Genomic DNA, 12,698 nt, shown 5'->3' with positions numbered 1-12,698 from the left:
ATAAATAATGAGGTAAGAAATATGTGAACATATAAATACAGAAAGCAAGCTTAGATAGGACTTTTTGGTAATAATGATGAACGAAGGGAGATCTCCAAAAAAAAAAAAAAAAAAAGTGTTTTGTTTGCAAAATATTTCAGTAAAACAAACCCTGTCCTTTCCTTTTGTGTTATCCCGCTATGTGTTTGTGTATCCTTGTTTATTTGTGTTTTTCCTGTCTTTATGTGTTTAGCTAATAAGATTTATGTTGTAGAATTTTTCTGATAATATGTTATTTACGTTGTGAAGATGTTTAGACATTATTTATTCTATTTTGTTTTAATGCTCATGTGTGAAGTTGATGTTTCAAAAGTTATTCTGTTCTTTTATGTATGTACTTATGTCATAGTTCCTGTAACACTGGTGTATATGTTATTTTGAATCTTTTGTAAAGCCCATATTATTACAAATGTTACCTGTACTGTTATGTTCTTTAATAATGCATTTTGTACCTTTGTAATCGTATTCTTATATTGTAAATTTATAATTGTATAGATACCAGTTCTTCAAATTAAGTTTCATTTCACTGTACACATTTCTGTTGGTCATAGTATATGCACAATATGTGAAAAAAAGGACTGTTAGTGCTTGTACGTGTGTTGATAATTCAGCAAGGGACTGGTTAACAGCATTACTGGTTCTAAGGACATTCCAAAAAGTTTTGTGATTGCACAAGTGGTGGTTCATGGACTTGCTATATTATCCGCAAGACTCTTCGATGGTGGTTGTGCACCTCCACAGTCGCAACAGATGTCTGCTGGCCATCGCTACAAGAACTACAGTGGGTCTGCTTCTTTGATGGCCCACCAACACCATTATTTCTACAAGGACTACAGTGGGTCTGCATCTTTGATGGCGCACCAATACCATTATTTCTACAAAGACTGCAGTGGGTCTGCACCTCTGGTGGCCCACCAAAACCATAATCTCTACCAGGACTACAGTGGGTCTGCTCTGTGATGACCTATCTACCAATATTCTTCAACTTCGACTGACTCTGCTGTGGGTTTGCTCTGTTGCGGCCCATTACCTGTCTGAATGTCAAGAGTCAGCACTGTCTTTCCGTTGGAAAGACAACACTTCTTCTTCAAGACTGCATGGAAATCCATTACTTCCGTGTGCATTTTCTTTTACTGCTCAGACTTTGAGAAAAACACTGCAATTTTACTGTGATGAACGATCAGGACTGTCTTTAAGGACTGTGACAAAATTTTAGCTTTTGACCAACATTGTATCAATAAGTGTGTGCATTGGATATCTTTGTTATTGTAATTATGAAAAATTTCTTGAAATATGTATTGGCCACTGCCCAAAACAATTTGTAAAATTTTTAGTGGGGAGCATGGGGGCTATATAAGTAGGCTGTTTAGGTTCTTATATTGGTAACGCCACCGCCACGTAGCGCTCTGTATGAAAATCACTGGCTGTGCTGTGTGCAGTCTGTGGCTGGGTGGCATTGTTGGAATTTGCTATTGTAGTTCTGGGCAGTTGGCTGTTAACAGCGCATAGCGTTGCGCAGTTGGAGGTGAGCCGCCAGCAGTGGTGGATGTGGGGAGAGAGATGGTGGAGTTTTGTGAGCGGATGATCTGGACGTGTGTCCATCAGAGGCAGTAAATTTGTAAGACTGGATGTCATGAACTGCTATATATATTATGACCTTTGAACACTATTAAGGAAAATACATTGTTTGTTCTCTATCAAAATCTTTTATTTGCTAACTATGGCTATCAGTAGTTAGTGCCTTCAGTAGTTAGAATCTTTCATTTAGCTGGCAGTAGTGGCGCTCGCTGTATTGCAGTAGTTCGAGTAACGAAGAATTTTGTGAGGTAAGTGATTCATGAAAGGTATAGGTTATTGTTAGACAGGGCCATTCTTTTGTAGGGATTTTTGAAAGTCAGATTGCGTTGCGCTAAAAATATTGTGTGTCAGTTTAAGCACAGTCATGTATAATTTTTGTAAGGGGACGTTTCACAATATTTGTTAACACAATAATGTAAACAAGTATACTCTAACACATACAACATATTTTAGTTTCTTAGTTTTTTGTCGTTTAAATCTATTATATATTTATAGTTAGCAATAACTTTAAATTAAATAACAATTCACAAAATTAATTTTGCTCTCACTAGTGATAACTTTATTTCCTGCTTACACAGTCTGGTGCAGCCCATCCATCTATCAATAATAGTAGATAACACATACACAGCGCGATTCGGCTGCATCTGTCACTGGGTTTTATGCAACCCGCAACGCCTTCAAATACTACACGCAAGATGTGTAAATTCCATGTGCAAATTATTAGTCCTACAGAAAAAATGAACGGCACCTTTTTGTACGTTAGTTAAGTTTTATACTGGGATGTTAACAGTCTGTACTTTTAGAATTATTCAAGAAAAATGTACAAAAGTCGGCTTCAAATGCGTATTTCTTGAATAACTCGAAAACCGTGCCTCTAACGAAAACGGTCCCCAGTACGAAATTTAACTATATTAAATTTCCTACAAAAAGGTCTTGTTTATTTTCTCTGCAGGATTAACAGTTTGTGTGTAGCGAGGGAGAGAATATGAAAAATTTGCATATGATCTTTGAAGGCGTTGTGAGCTGCATAAAACCCATCTGAATGACCTGTATATAGCAATTAATATAATGACTGACTTGTGATGCGCATTAAACTAAATATCCAAGCTCCAGCAATTTTACATTTCAATTACATTCGTTCTCGATGGGACCGCAGCATATCTCTGACACATGTAACACCTCTGTGTTAAGCAACAGTGTAAACGTGATGTACAGTGAAAAGCACACGCAACAAATACAAATATGCACATCTTCCTACTTCTAGTTCCTTTTCAAGTACACTTTGCTCCTCTATATTCATGTTTTTGAACTTGAAGAGTGCCTTTTCTGAAAACTACTTTAACCACAAGCAAAGGACGAAGCGCAAACTGCTGTGCACATGATCTGCTGCAGTGTAAAGAAACGGACCAACACGATTCTCCACCTGAAGATGATGGTCTGAAGCATCGAAACGTGCAGTGGGAAACAAAGAAGTGGCCCACATTTTTATAAATTTATCAACGGTCGAAGTCCTTACGGAAGATTCATAGCATCTTTGTTTCTAATGTTTGATTTCGTAAGCATTAGTCTTCTCTTGTGGACAATAATCAGTCGCTTCATGACGGTGACCTAATAAGCCGAAAACCGGTTCGAAATAGACAAGTATTAATAGAATAGAAACCCAGTTAGTTTGTTTTTCAAAATTTAAACATTTATTTATTTTAAATGTGGGAAGCCATACCTAAGTCTCTCTTTTATCGTCGATGATGCTAACAAATTGTTGCGAAGGACGCGCTCCTAATGCAATCTTGAGTCCCCAGAAGACAGATCGTCAGAATCAGAGCGAGACGGTGACGGGGCCATATATCGGCAGAGCAGTTCCCACATGGGCGGAAGCTGGCGCTTTAGTCTTGTGCGCATCTAGCGATAACCAGCCGCTACGGAAACACTAATAGGCCCAAAGTGCACTGTAATTGGGTCTTTAATCGAGTGCTCTCGTTGTGCGAACTCATAATGCCCCTTTGCAGCATCTTTGAGAAACTGGCTGAACAGGTTATGATAATTAAAATACTTTTAGTTTGATCTAATTACGACTCAGTTTAATTAGAACTGGCTCTGCGGACGCCGGGCGCTGCAAGTTTGTAAGCGTATTACGGCGTCCTGCACCACGAGGCCAGACACCAGACAGGCAGGCTGGGGGGAGACTGTGTTGCGTGCCTCGCCCCGCAGTACCGGCACCGACAGCCGCAGTGCCGGGAGACACTCGGCCGGCAGACAGCCGCAATGCGCTGATCGGCTGCGGTGATTGCTGGCCCGCCGTCGCCTCGTCAGCGTTCACTTACCGTTGGGCGCCAGAACGGGCGGCTCGAAATCGCGTCTGGGCCACCTCTGAACAGCTTCCCAGTGGGAGTAACGCATTCGCACAGCCTAATCCCCATTGGAGTTGGCGAGGACGCTTCTGGTGGCACACGTTTCCACTATAGGCAGCCACTTTTCGATGACGTCCATATCTCGTACGAGGGTAGTCAAAAAGTTATAATTATCACGTCGAAAAACTCATGCTGCGACATTCTGACTTGGTTCAAATGGTTCAAATGGCTCTAAGCACTTAGGGACTTAACATCTGAGGTCATCAGTCCCCTAGACTTAGAACTACTTAAACCTAACTTACCTAAGGACATCACACACGTCCATGCCTGAGGCAGGATTCGAACCTGCGACCGTAGCAGCAGCGCGGTTCCGGACTGAAGCGCCTAGATCCGCTCGGCCACAGAGGCCGGCTCTGACTTGGTCGTGATGTTATTTTTCCTCTTCTACAACTACATCTAAACCCCACAAGACACCTTGTCGAGCCGGCCAGAGTGGCCGAGCGGTTCTAGGCGCTACAGTCTGGAACCGCGCGACCGCTACGGTCGCAGGTTCGAATCCTGCCTCGGGCATGAATGTGTGTGATGTCCTTAGGCTAGTTATGTTTAAGTAGTTCTAAGTTATAGGGGACTGATGACCTCAGAAGTTAAGTCCCATAGTGCTCAGAGCCATTTTTTGAACACCTTGTCGACTGCTGTGCCACACCCTCTGCCAATGACAATACGAGGTGTGGCTAGAAAAAAAACGGACTAGTACTGGTGAAACAATAAAACGAATGCAATAAGGCTGAAAGTCGCGTGGCCTGTCACGTGACTCTCGCTCCGCCTACTGCTCGAGTTTCATCTGCCTCCTGCACTCAGTCTGCCCGTGGCGTCTGTTTTAAGTAGTTGACGTTTTGTCTGTGCGTCGGAAAATGTTGAGTGTACAGAAAGAACAGCGTGTTAACATCAAATTTTGTTTCAAACTAGGAAAATCTGCAATTGAAACGTTTGTAATGTTACAACAAGTGTACGGCGATGATTGTTTATCGCGAACACAACAAGTGTTTGAGTGGTTTAAACGATTTAAAGATGGCCGCGAAGACACCAGTGATGACACTCGCACTGGCAGACCATTGTCAGCAAAAACTGATGCAAACATTGAAAAAATCGGTAAACTTGTTCGACAAGATCGCCGTTTAACAATCAGAGCAGTGTCTGAGTTAACAGGAGTTGACAAGGAAAGTGTTAGGCAGATTCTTCATGAAAGTTTCAACATGAACAAACTGTGTTCAAAAATGGTTCCAAAGTGTCTCACAATTGAACAGAAGGAACGCCGAAGAATGATTTGTTCTGACATCCTGGAAAACATTGAAAGTGATCCCACCTTCTTACAAAATGTTATTACTTGCGATGAATCGTGGTTTTTTACTTACGATCCCGAAACTAAACGCCAATCGATGCATTGGAAAACTCCTGGTTCTCCACGACAAAAAAAAGCACGAATGTCAAAATCGAAATTCAAGGCAATGATGATTGTTTTTTTTTGACATCAAAGGGATTGTGCACATTGATTGGGTACCAGAGGGACAAACAGTGAATCAGCATTACTACATTAGCGTCCTGGCTACCCTACGTGAGCGAGTACGTAGAAAACGGAACGATTTGTGGAGAAAAAAGTCATGGATCCTTCACCAAGACAATGCCCCAGCTCACAGTGCGTTGTCAGTGAAGACGTTTTTGGCAAAACACAACATTCCCATCTTAGATCATCCACCCTACTCACCTGATTTGGCCCCCTGTAACTTTTTTCTTTTTCCTAAAGTCCAGTCAGCTTTGAAAGGAACTAGATTTGAGACTATTGAAGCAGTAAAAGAAAAAGCGACGGAAGTAATGTATGGACTTACCGAAAATGATCTGCAGCATTGCTATGAACAGTAGAAAATTCGTATGGAGCGGTGTAGAGACCGAGGAGGAGAGTACATTGAAGGAGATAACATGAAATTGTAAATAATTGTAAATAAATGTTTTTTCCAGCATCAGTCCGGTTTTTTTCTAGCCGCACCTCGTATACCGCTCTCCCGGTCGTTGTCGGATTTCTTGACATTGTAACCGCTACTTCTCTGTCGAATAGCTCCTCATTTGGCCATACGAGACTGAGTGCATCCCGTTTCAGTCCTTCTGACCAAGGAAAAATCCCTGGCACTATCGGGAGTCGAGACCAGAACCACTGCATGGCAGTCAGCTGTGCTGAGTACTCAGTTACAGAGATGGATACTTTGTATGGGTATAATTATACGAGGGTGAGTCAAATGAAAACCTTAAATTTGTAATGATGATGATGAGGTCCCATACTCCGAGGAGCGTAGGGGACGATGCGGGAGGCCCGCACCGCTGTACTAGTCAAGGTCCTAGTGGAGGTGGTTTGCCATTGCCTTCCTTGACCGTAATGAGGATGAATGATGATGATAAAGACGACACAACAACACTCAGTCATCTCGAGGCAGCCGGCTGCGGTGGTCTCGCGTTTCAGGCGCTCTGTCCGGAACCGCGCGACTGCTACGGTCGCAGGTTCGAATCCTGCCTCGGGCATGGATGTGTGTGATGTCCTTAGGTTAGTTAATTTTAAGTAGTTCAAAGTTCTAGGGGACTGATGACCACAGATGTTAAGTCCCATAGTGCTCAAAGCAATTTGAACCATTTTGAATCATCTCGAGGCAGGAAAAATACCTGACCCCGCCGGGAATCGAACCCGGGACCCCGAGCGCGGGAAGCGAGAACGCTACCTATCCTGCAAGTTGGTGAGCGTGCTACAAACAGCTTGCAGAATGGTCTGTAAGCGGCAGCATAGTGCAGATGCACACATTGCGGGGATTTGATTTCAAACATTTCCTTACGGTGAGAAAGTTTGAGATATTTCGAAATTCGCAAAAAGGAATACATCCACGAGCATGGCTCGAGCAATTTGAGTTCTGTCTTCCCCCTGACTGGGCAAGTTCACATAAGATAGAATATATGTGTGGCTATTTGGAAGGCGAACCGGCGATTCGCATGAGGTCGGCAGCGCGTCACTGCAACTCCACTCGGGAGTTTCGACAAGCCTTTCTGTCCGCCTATTGGTCGGAAGCGGCACAAGACAGGGTCAAACATGGCATAATTATGCTGCCAAATTTGAACCAGTATGGTTTCGGCAGCCCAGCACGCCTATTCGACCACATGCTGCAGGCAAATCAATTTTTATACGATCCATACGGACCTGCGGAACTAATTAGGATATGCATCACCAAATTGCCGATGAACTTGCGCCACGTCATTCTTGCTGGACGATGCAAAGAGGACGTGGAAATGTTTAAGACACTTCTCCAAGAGTTGGAATACAATACAGGAGAATGCCCGCCTAATCAGGCACAAAGTTATTACGGGGCACAGCAGCTCGATCGCAGTCGTGGCCGTAGTACTAATCAACGGCGTGATTGGTCGTCGCGACGCTAACGGAACAATAATGGGGACCGGCCGTATAGAAACTGGGGTAACAATCGCGAACACAGGTGGAACAACGGAAATGATCGAGGATGGGGACAAGATCGTGAACGCTACAGGTACGGCAACCAGAATCGATACTACGATGAACACGGTGGAAATAGGATTGTAGGAGGAGCACCACTTGATGTTGAAATTCGGCCGGCCAACCCTAGACATAATCCAGCAAATGGAAATGAACGAAACCGGCAATGACAAATGATCAGCCCAGAAGGCGCCCAATCGGAACAAATGAGCGACATGGCAAATGAGTTGAAAGGATAGTGATGGGTAGAGAGGACGGTGAAGAGAAACAATTGATTAGTTTACATTTGTGATAAATGCATTTTGAATAATATGTTCGTAAAAATAATGACAAAGATGTTTCTATTTGATTGATTGAAGTGATGTTGTTAATTTTTTTCTTTGCTTGTGCAATTAGGATTTAGGTTGGTTTAAATGTGAAGATAAAAGGTTTCTTTGTGAACGAGTGAAATGCTGTTTATGGTTTTTTTGTGTAAATTGAAAAGAGTCGCTCCTGAGGGAAGCAAGATCTGTGTTGAACTAATGCAAAACTCAGGGGAATATCCGATCTGTGGGTATTATGGATCTGGCAAACCCAAGTCCCCAGCTGTTAGTAGCCTTGTTTCCGATTTTCTGCTTTCAGTGCTACTATCTATCTATTACTGTTCTATATCTGTCAGTATAAATGAGGATCTCTTACTATAGTATGCGTGCTGTATGAATATTTTAAGATAGGAGAACTCTGAGAAAGGAATGAGTAAGTTTAGAATCTTGAAAACAGGATGCGATAATACGATTGTTTAACCATTGGCTTCCCAATATGCGATGATATGTTAATATTGATGATATATGTCTTTTTTGTTCTTTATAGCTGAGTATGTAAAGTGCTGTCTCTGGATTTCGTCAGTATATTGATTCCCTTCAAGGTGAAAGAAGAATTGTGGTTTGTGTAATTTACGTGGCCCTGAAATATTATTCTGGTAGTCAAATACGAGCAGTTTTTTCAGCAAATGGAGAATGGAACAGAAATATAGATCCTTTCTGTAGTCTTGACTGATGTTGAGCCAAAGCCTAAAAAATTATTCTGCGTTAATACTTGTCCTAGAAAAGCGACGTTTATGTGTTTTGCTGATGCTGTGAGCATTACAGCTTACTGTTTTCGCTGGTGCGGGATGCACTGCAGCCTATATGATTTGTACTGAGGAAATTTCTCTCTTGAAGGTAGAGGAAGATTAAATAATTTTGATTATGGGACCGAAGGAAAGCTTGGTTTAATGTAATAAGGATGAAGCAAAACGTTTGTCATTTAAACTACAGGAGGATTCGGATATTTTGTGTCTGTTGTAAGTTCAATATGTTAAGATGAAACTGTTTTACAGAATAGGGGTGACCACAATTTTGCCATTCATGAGAAGTGAATCCAGAATGACCACCACAGGCGAAATAACTGATTTGGAAGCGAAAGGTAACTTAAAGAAGGAACGAAATGGGTAAGAAAATGTAGTATAACCTGCATAATGAGAATCTTTTTTACCCTTCTCAGAGTCATCTATGTTATTAATTCTTGTGATAACGTAATTTTAGATGAAATTGTCTTACTGTTTTATGTATAAACAATGAGTATGATAGATGTATAATTGTGAGTCTCTTATCAGGTGTGTCAACTGGTATAAATGTTTTTGCGTGTAAATAACCATTGTTCTTTTTACTATGTATGTTTAACGAAAGTTTCTCCATATTTATCATGTGACAAGACATATGCCGTGAGCGTCAAGAAGAGAACGAATTAGAACAATGTTGTAGTGGTATAAACACGGTGCTGAAGTAGCATTGAAGTAGCTTGTTGGATTAACTAGTAGTGGATTGAAGTAGAATTTTGAGTAATACATGTTCATGGGTAGTTAGTTTGTAGTATAGACAACAGGTGTGCATGTGTGTGTGTGTAAATAACATGTGAACCCTACGCTGTCCTGACCTATACTTGCACAAGGCATAATCCTATTCATTTTAGTGAATTAATAAGTATCATTTGATTTATTAAAACGTAAGTGAACCACATTAGTGATGTGGATTTAGATATTATATTGTCAGTTCATTTAATTTTTATTTTTTACGTTGTCAAGTCATTTCACTTTTATTTTTTTACATTGTCAAGTCATTTAACGTTTATTTTTATATTGTCGATTCATCTAACTTTTTTATTTAAAAAAAATTAAGTCTCACTTTTGTTCTTAAAAATTGTGAAAGACAATACTAAGTGGTATTATGTATGACATTTTATAATCATATAACTATGATGAACAATTTCTGTGAATGCAGTTGAGAACGTGAAAGCGAACCGGCTAAACTCTTACGAGACAGTGGGAGCAGCGAGGAGGAGGGCTAGTTGTAAACTGGCGGGTTTCCCAGCAGGACCCACTGCCAACCGGGCCACTTCGGGAGCGCGGTCGACTACAAAAGATGGGTACGCGGCAAACAGTTTCCCTTGCACCCGGAGCTAATGGGCGGCCGCCCCAGTGCGACCCTTCGTGGAGGCGATGACCTGAGATGGGCGAGCGGTCCACCGCGCGGAAATCCATCTGCTAGCAACGCACCACACGCACGCGATCGTGACGAGACGGGCGCGGTGAAACGACAGAAGACAGGGGATAGAGGGGCGTGGAGCCTTTTGACAGGTACTGTCCAGAGAAACTTGCAGATGTCAACGACGCCTATCGACATTTCCTGACGGATGCCCACTGTCAAGCGACAGTAAATCATGGTTCGATGTTCTCTAGTCGCTAAGGGTGGCACAAAGAAGAGCCATTAAGTGTCATCCTTGCCCAGGAATATCAACCTGGCGTGTCAAACGAGGATACCGCACGAATTTGACAACAAAAACATGGAACCAAATCGAGATGTACGTGACACGGGCCACCAAGAGAAACTTCATGAGAGGGCAGAGACGGCGGGATTGCACGCAACAGATGGACAAAAATCCCTACTGACAGCTCGGCGACGAACCCCCCCCCCCCTCCCTTCCCTTATATTGTGCCTCGGAACAGTGGAACTACTGTCTGTGTCAGTGAACAGTGATTATACGGTTCTTAGTTCAATGCATATACGTGTGTTTCTGTCACAAAAACTTTGACTCGTGTGCTTTGCAGGGGTTCGATTTATTGGTGTTTATTAGACTGACTCTTGTATTTTGCAGGTGTTCTATTTATTGTTTTTTTTTAGACTTTGACTCTTGTATTTTGCAGGTGTTTTATTCATTGGTGTTTTTTTTAGACGTTGACTATTGTACTTTCAGAGCTGTTTTATTGATCAATGTTTGTTTTTGTGTGATGTATTAGATTTGTGATATTTCGTTTCGTAAATTCATTCCTGTGGCATTGCTTCGTTTATCAGTCAGATAGCTATTCATTCTCATTGGACTGTGATCGGTTAGCCTTTGGATGGGGCATATTTATAGTGAGGAACCCCATAAGGGTAACACATAATTAATTGTGGTTTCAGTATAATGACACAGTGATCATTGTTTGCTAATTAACTGAAATATAGTAGAGTCATTGAATTAGTGCCACAAAGTTATTTTAATTCTACAAATTATTAGTTTTATAAGATATAGAATTTTTTTATAACCACTTTGTAAAACATATTTTTTCCCTTATTATCATTTTCTTTGGCTTTTACGGATTGTGCATTGTAATGTTCTGCTTTATAATACTGATGTTATTTTCATGTTTTTTTTTAATTGCTGTGGCACCTTTGCTATTTTCATAAATTTTACTTGTTAATAAACAGTCATAAATCTTCCTGTGATCAGTTGGCTCTTGCAATGAGCAAATACTGGTGAACTCCATAAGGGTAACAACCAGAAATTGTTTTCATATTAATGACACAGGGACCATTGTTTTTACTTGCTGACCGAATTAGGTCTGCACGATCTTTTAAATAGGTGTCACAGATTTGTTTTTTTTTTTCTCTTTGAAATTGGTAGATTCTAAAGATGTGTTGAAATTATTGTGTTTTAGCAAGTAGCTGGTGAGCTTTTGCCTTTTCTTTACATTTTTGGTTTAAGTTGGGTGTGAGAAGCCTGCTTGGGAATGTCCTAGCATGGCCAGAAAAATTCCCTGCACAGTCTTTTTCTCGGAGCGTTGGGGTTATGAAAGGTCTCTGTTGGATTCTTTCATGTTAATTTCTTAAATCTGTTGTCATTTACGGCATAAATTCCTCTTCTAAATTTACTGTGGTGTTTCTGACTATCTGGGAGGAGACTGAGCAGTGAAACGTGTTACTTTTACACATAAACAAGAACGATCTGTCACACTACTACACTTTAAAACACAGTTTATATGTAATTCATGTCACACAGTCTCATACGGAACCTACATCCGCTTTCTTTTATATACTGTATATGATAAGATACTGTCATCCCCCTTCCCTTCTGTGTGAAAGAATGAATTATATATATATATATATATATATATATATATATATATATATATATATATATATATATTTCTTTTATATACTGTATATGATAAGATACTGTCATCCCCCTTCCCTTCTGTGTGAAAGAATGAATGAGCAAATGTATTTCTAGTTGCATGCTAGATGGTAGCAGACAAGCCTGTCTGCTAGAGAACAGTAGGACCAACGTCGGAACAGGTAGCTACGCTTTCTAAAAGCAAAGAGGTTTCCATCCTTAGTATGGTCCTGCCCGTCCCTTGTCATGTTGGTATAGGAAGCTGCCTCTCTGGTCACTTCCGTTTGTATTTGTGAGGCACCCCTCAGGAAGGGACCACGGCAGTCTGTCCATGGCGAGAGTCTGAAGTGGTAAGATCTCCGGCTAAGCGAGTCTCTGCTAAGTCCGTAGGACAATGGATTTCTTAAGTTCAGCCTAACTGAAAATTTAATCACCTTTATTTCAGGTTTAGCTCTAAAATATCTAATGTTATCTTAAATTGCAATGCAGTGTAATTCGAGTGTGAAGTTCAGAATATATTCCGGTAGTTGCTTTGTCACTACTTTGTGAGTAAAGTGGAACCACGTGTTGATCAGTAACTCTAACTAGCATCATCAATCTTCAATGCGAATGTGCGAGAGATTATAACGTCTCGTCTTGACAATATTTTTCAATATAGCAACTTTTCTTTAAGTTCAACCCACGTGGGGTGTACTTTGTGAGCCCAGTACCACGTGCTTATACAACTGTTTGACCCATCAGGT

Source organism: Schistocerca nitens, chromosome 4 (assembly GCF_023898315.1).
Source record: "Schistocerca nitens isolate TAMUIC-IGC-003100 chromosome 4, iqSchNite1.1, whole genome shotgun sequence".
Taxonomy (NCBI): domain Eukaryota; kingdom Metazoa; phylum Arthropoda; class Insecta; order Orthoptera; family Acrididae; genus Schistocerca; species Schistocerca nitens.
The sequence above is the reverse complement of the archived record's forward strand: the minus strand, read 5'-3'. Positions refer to the sequence as shown.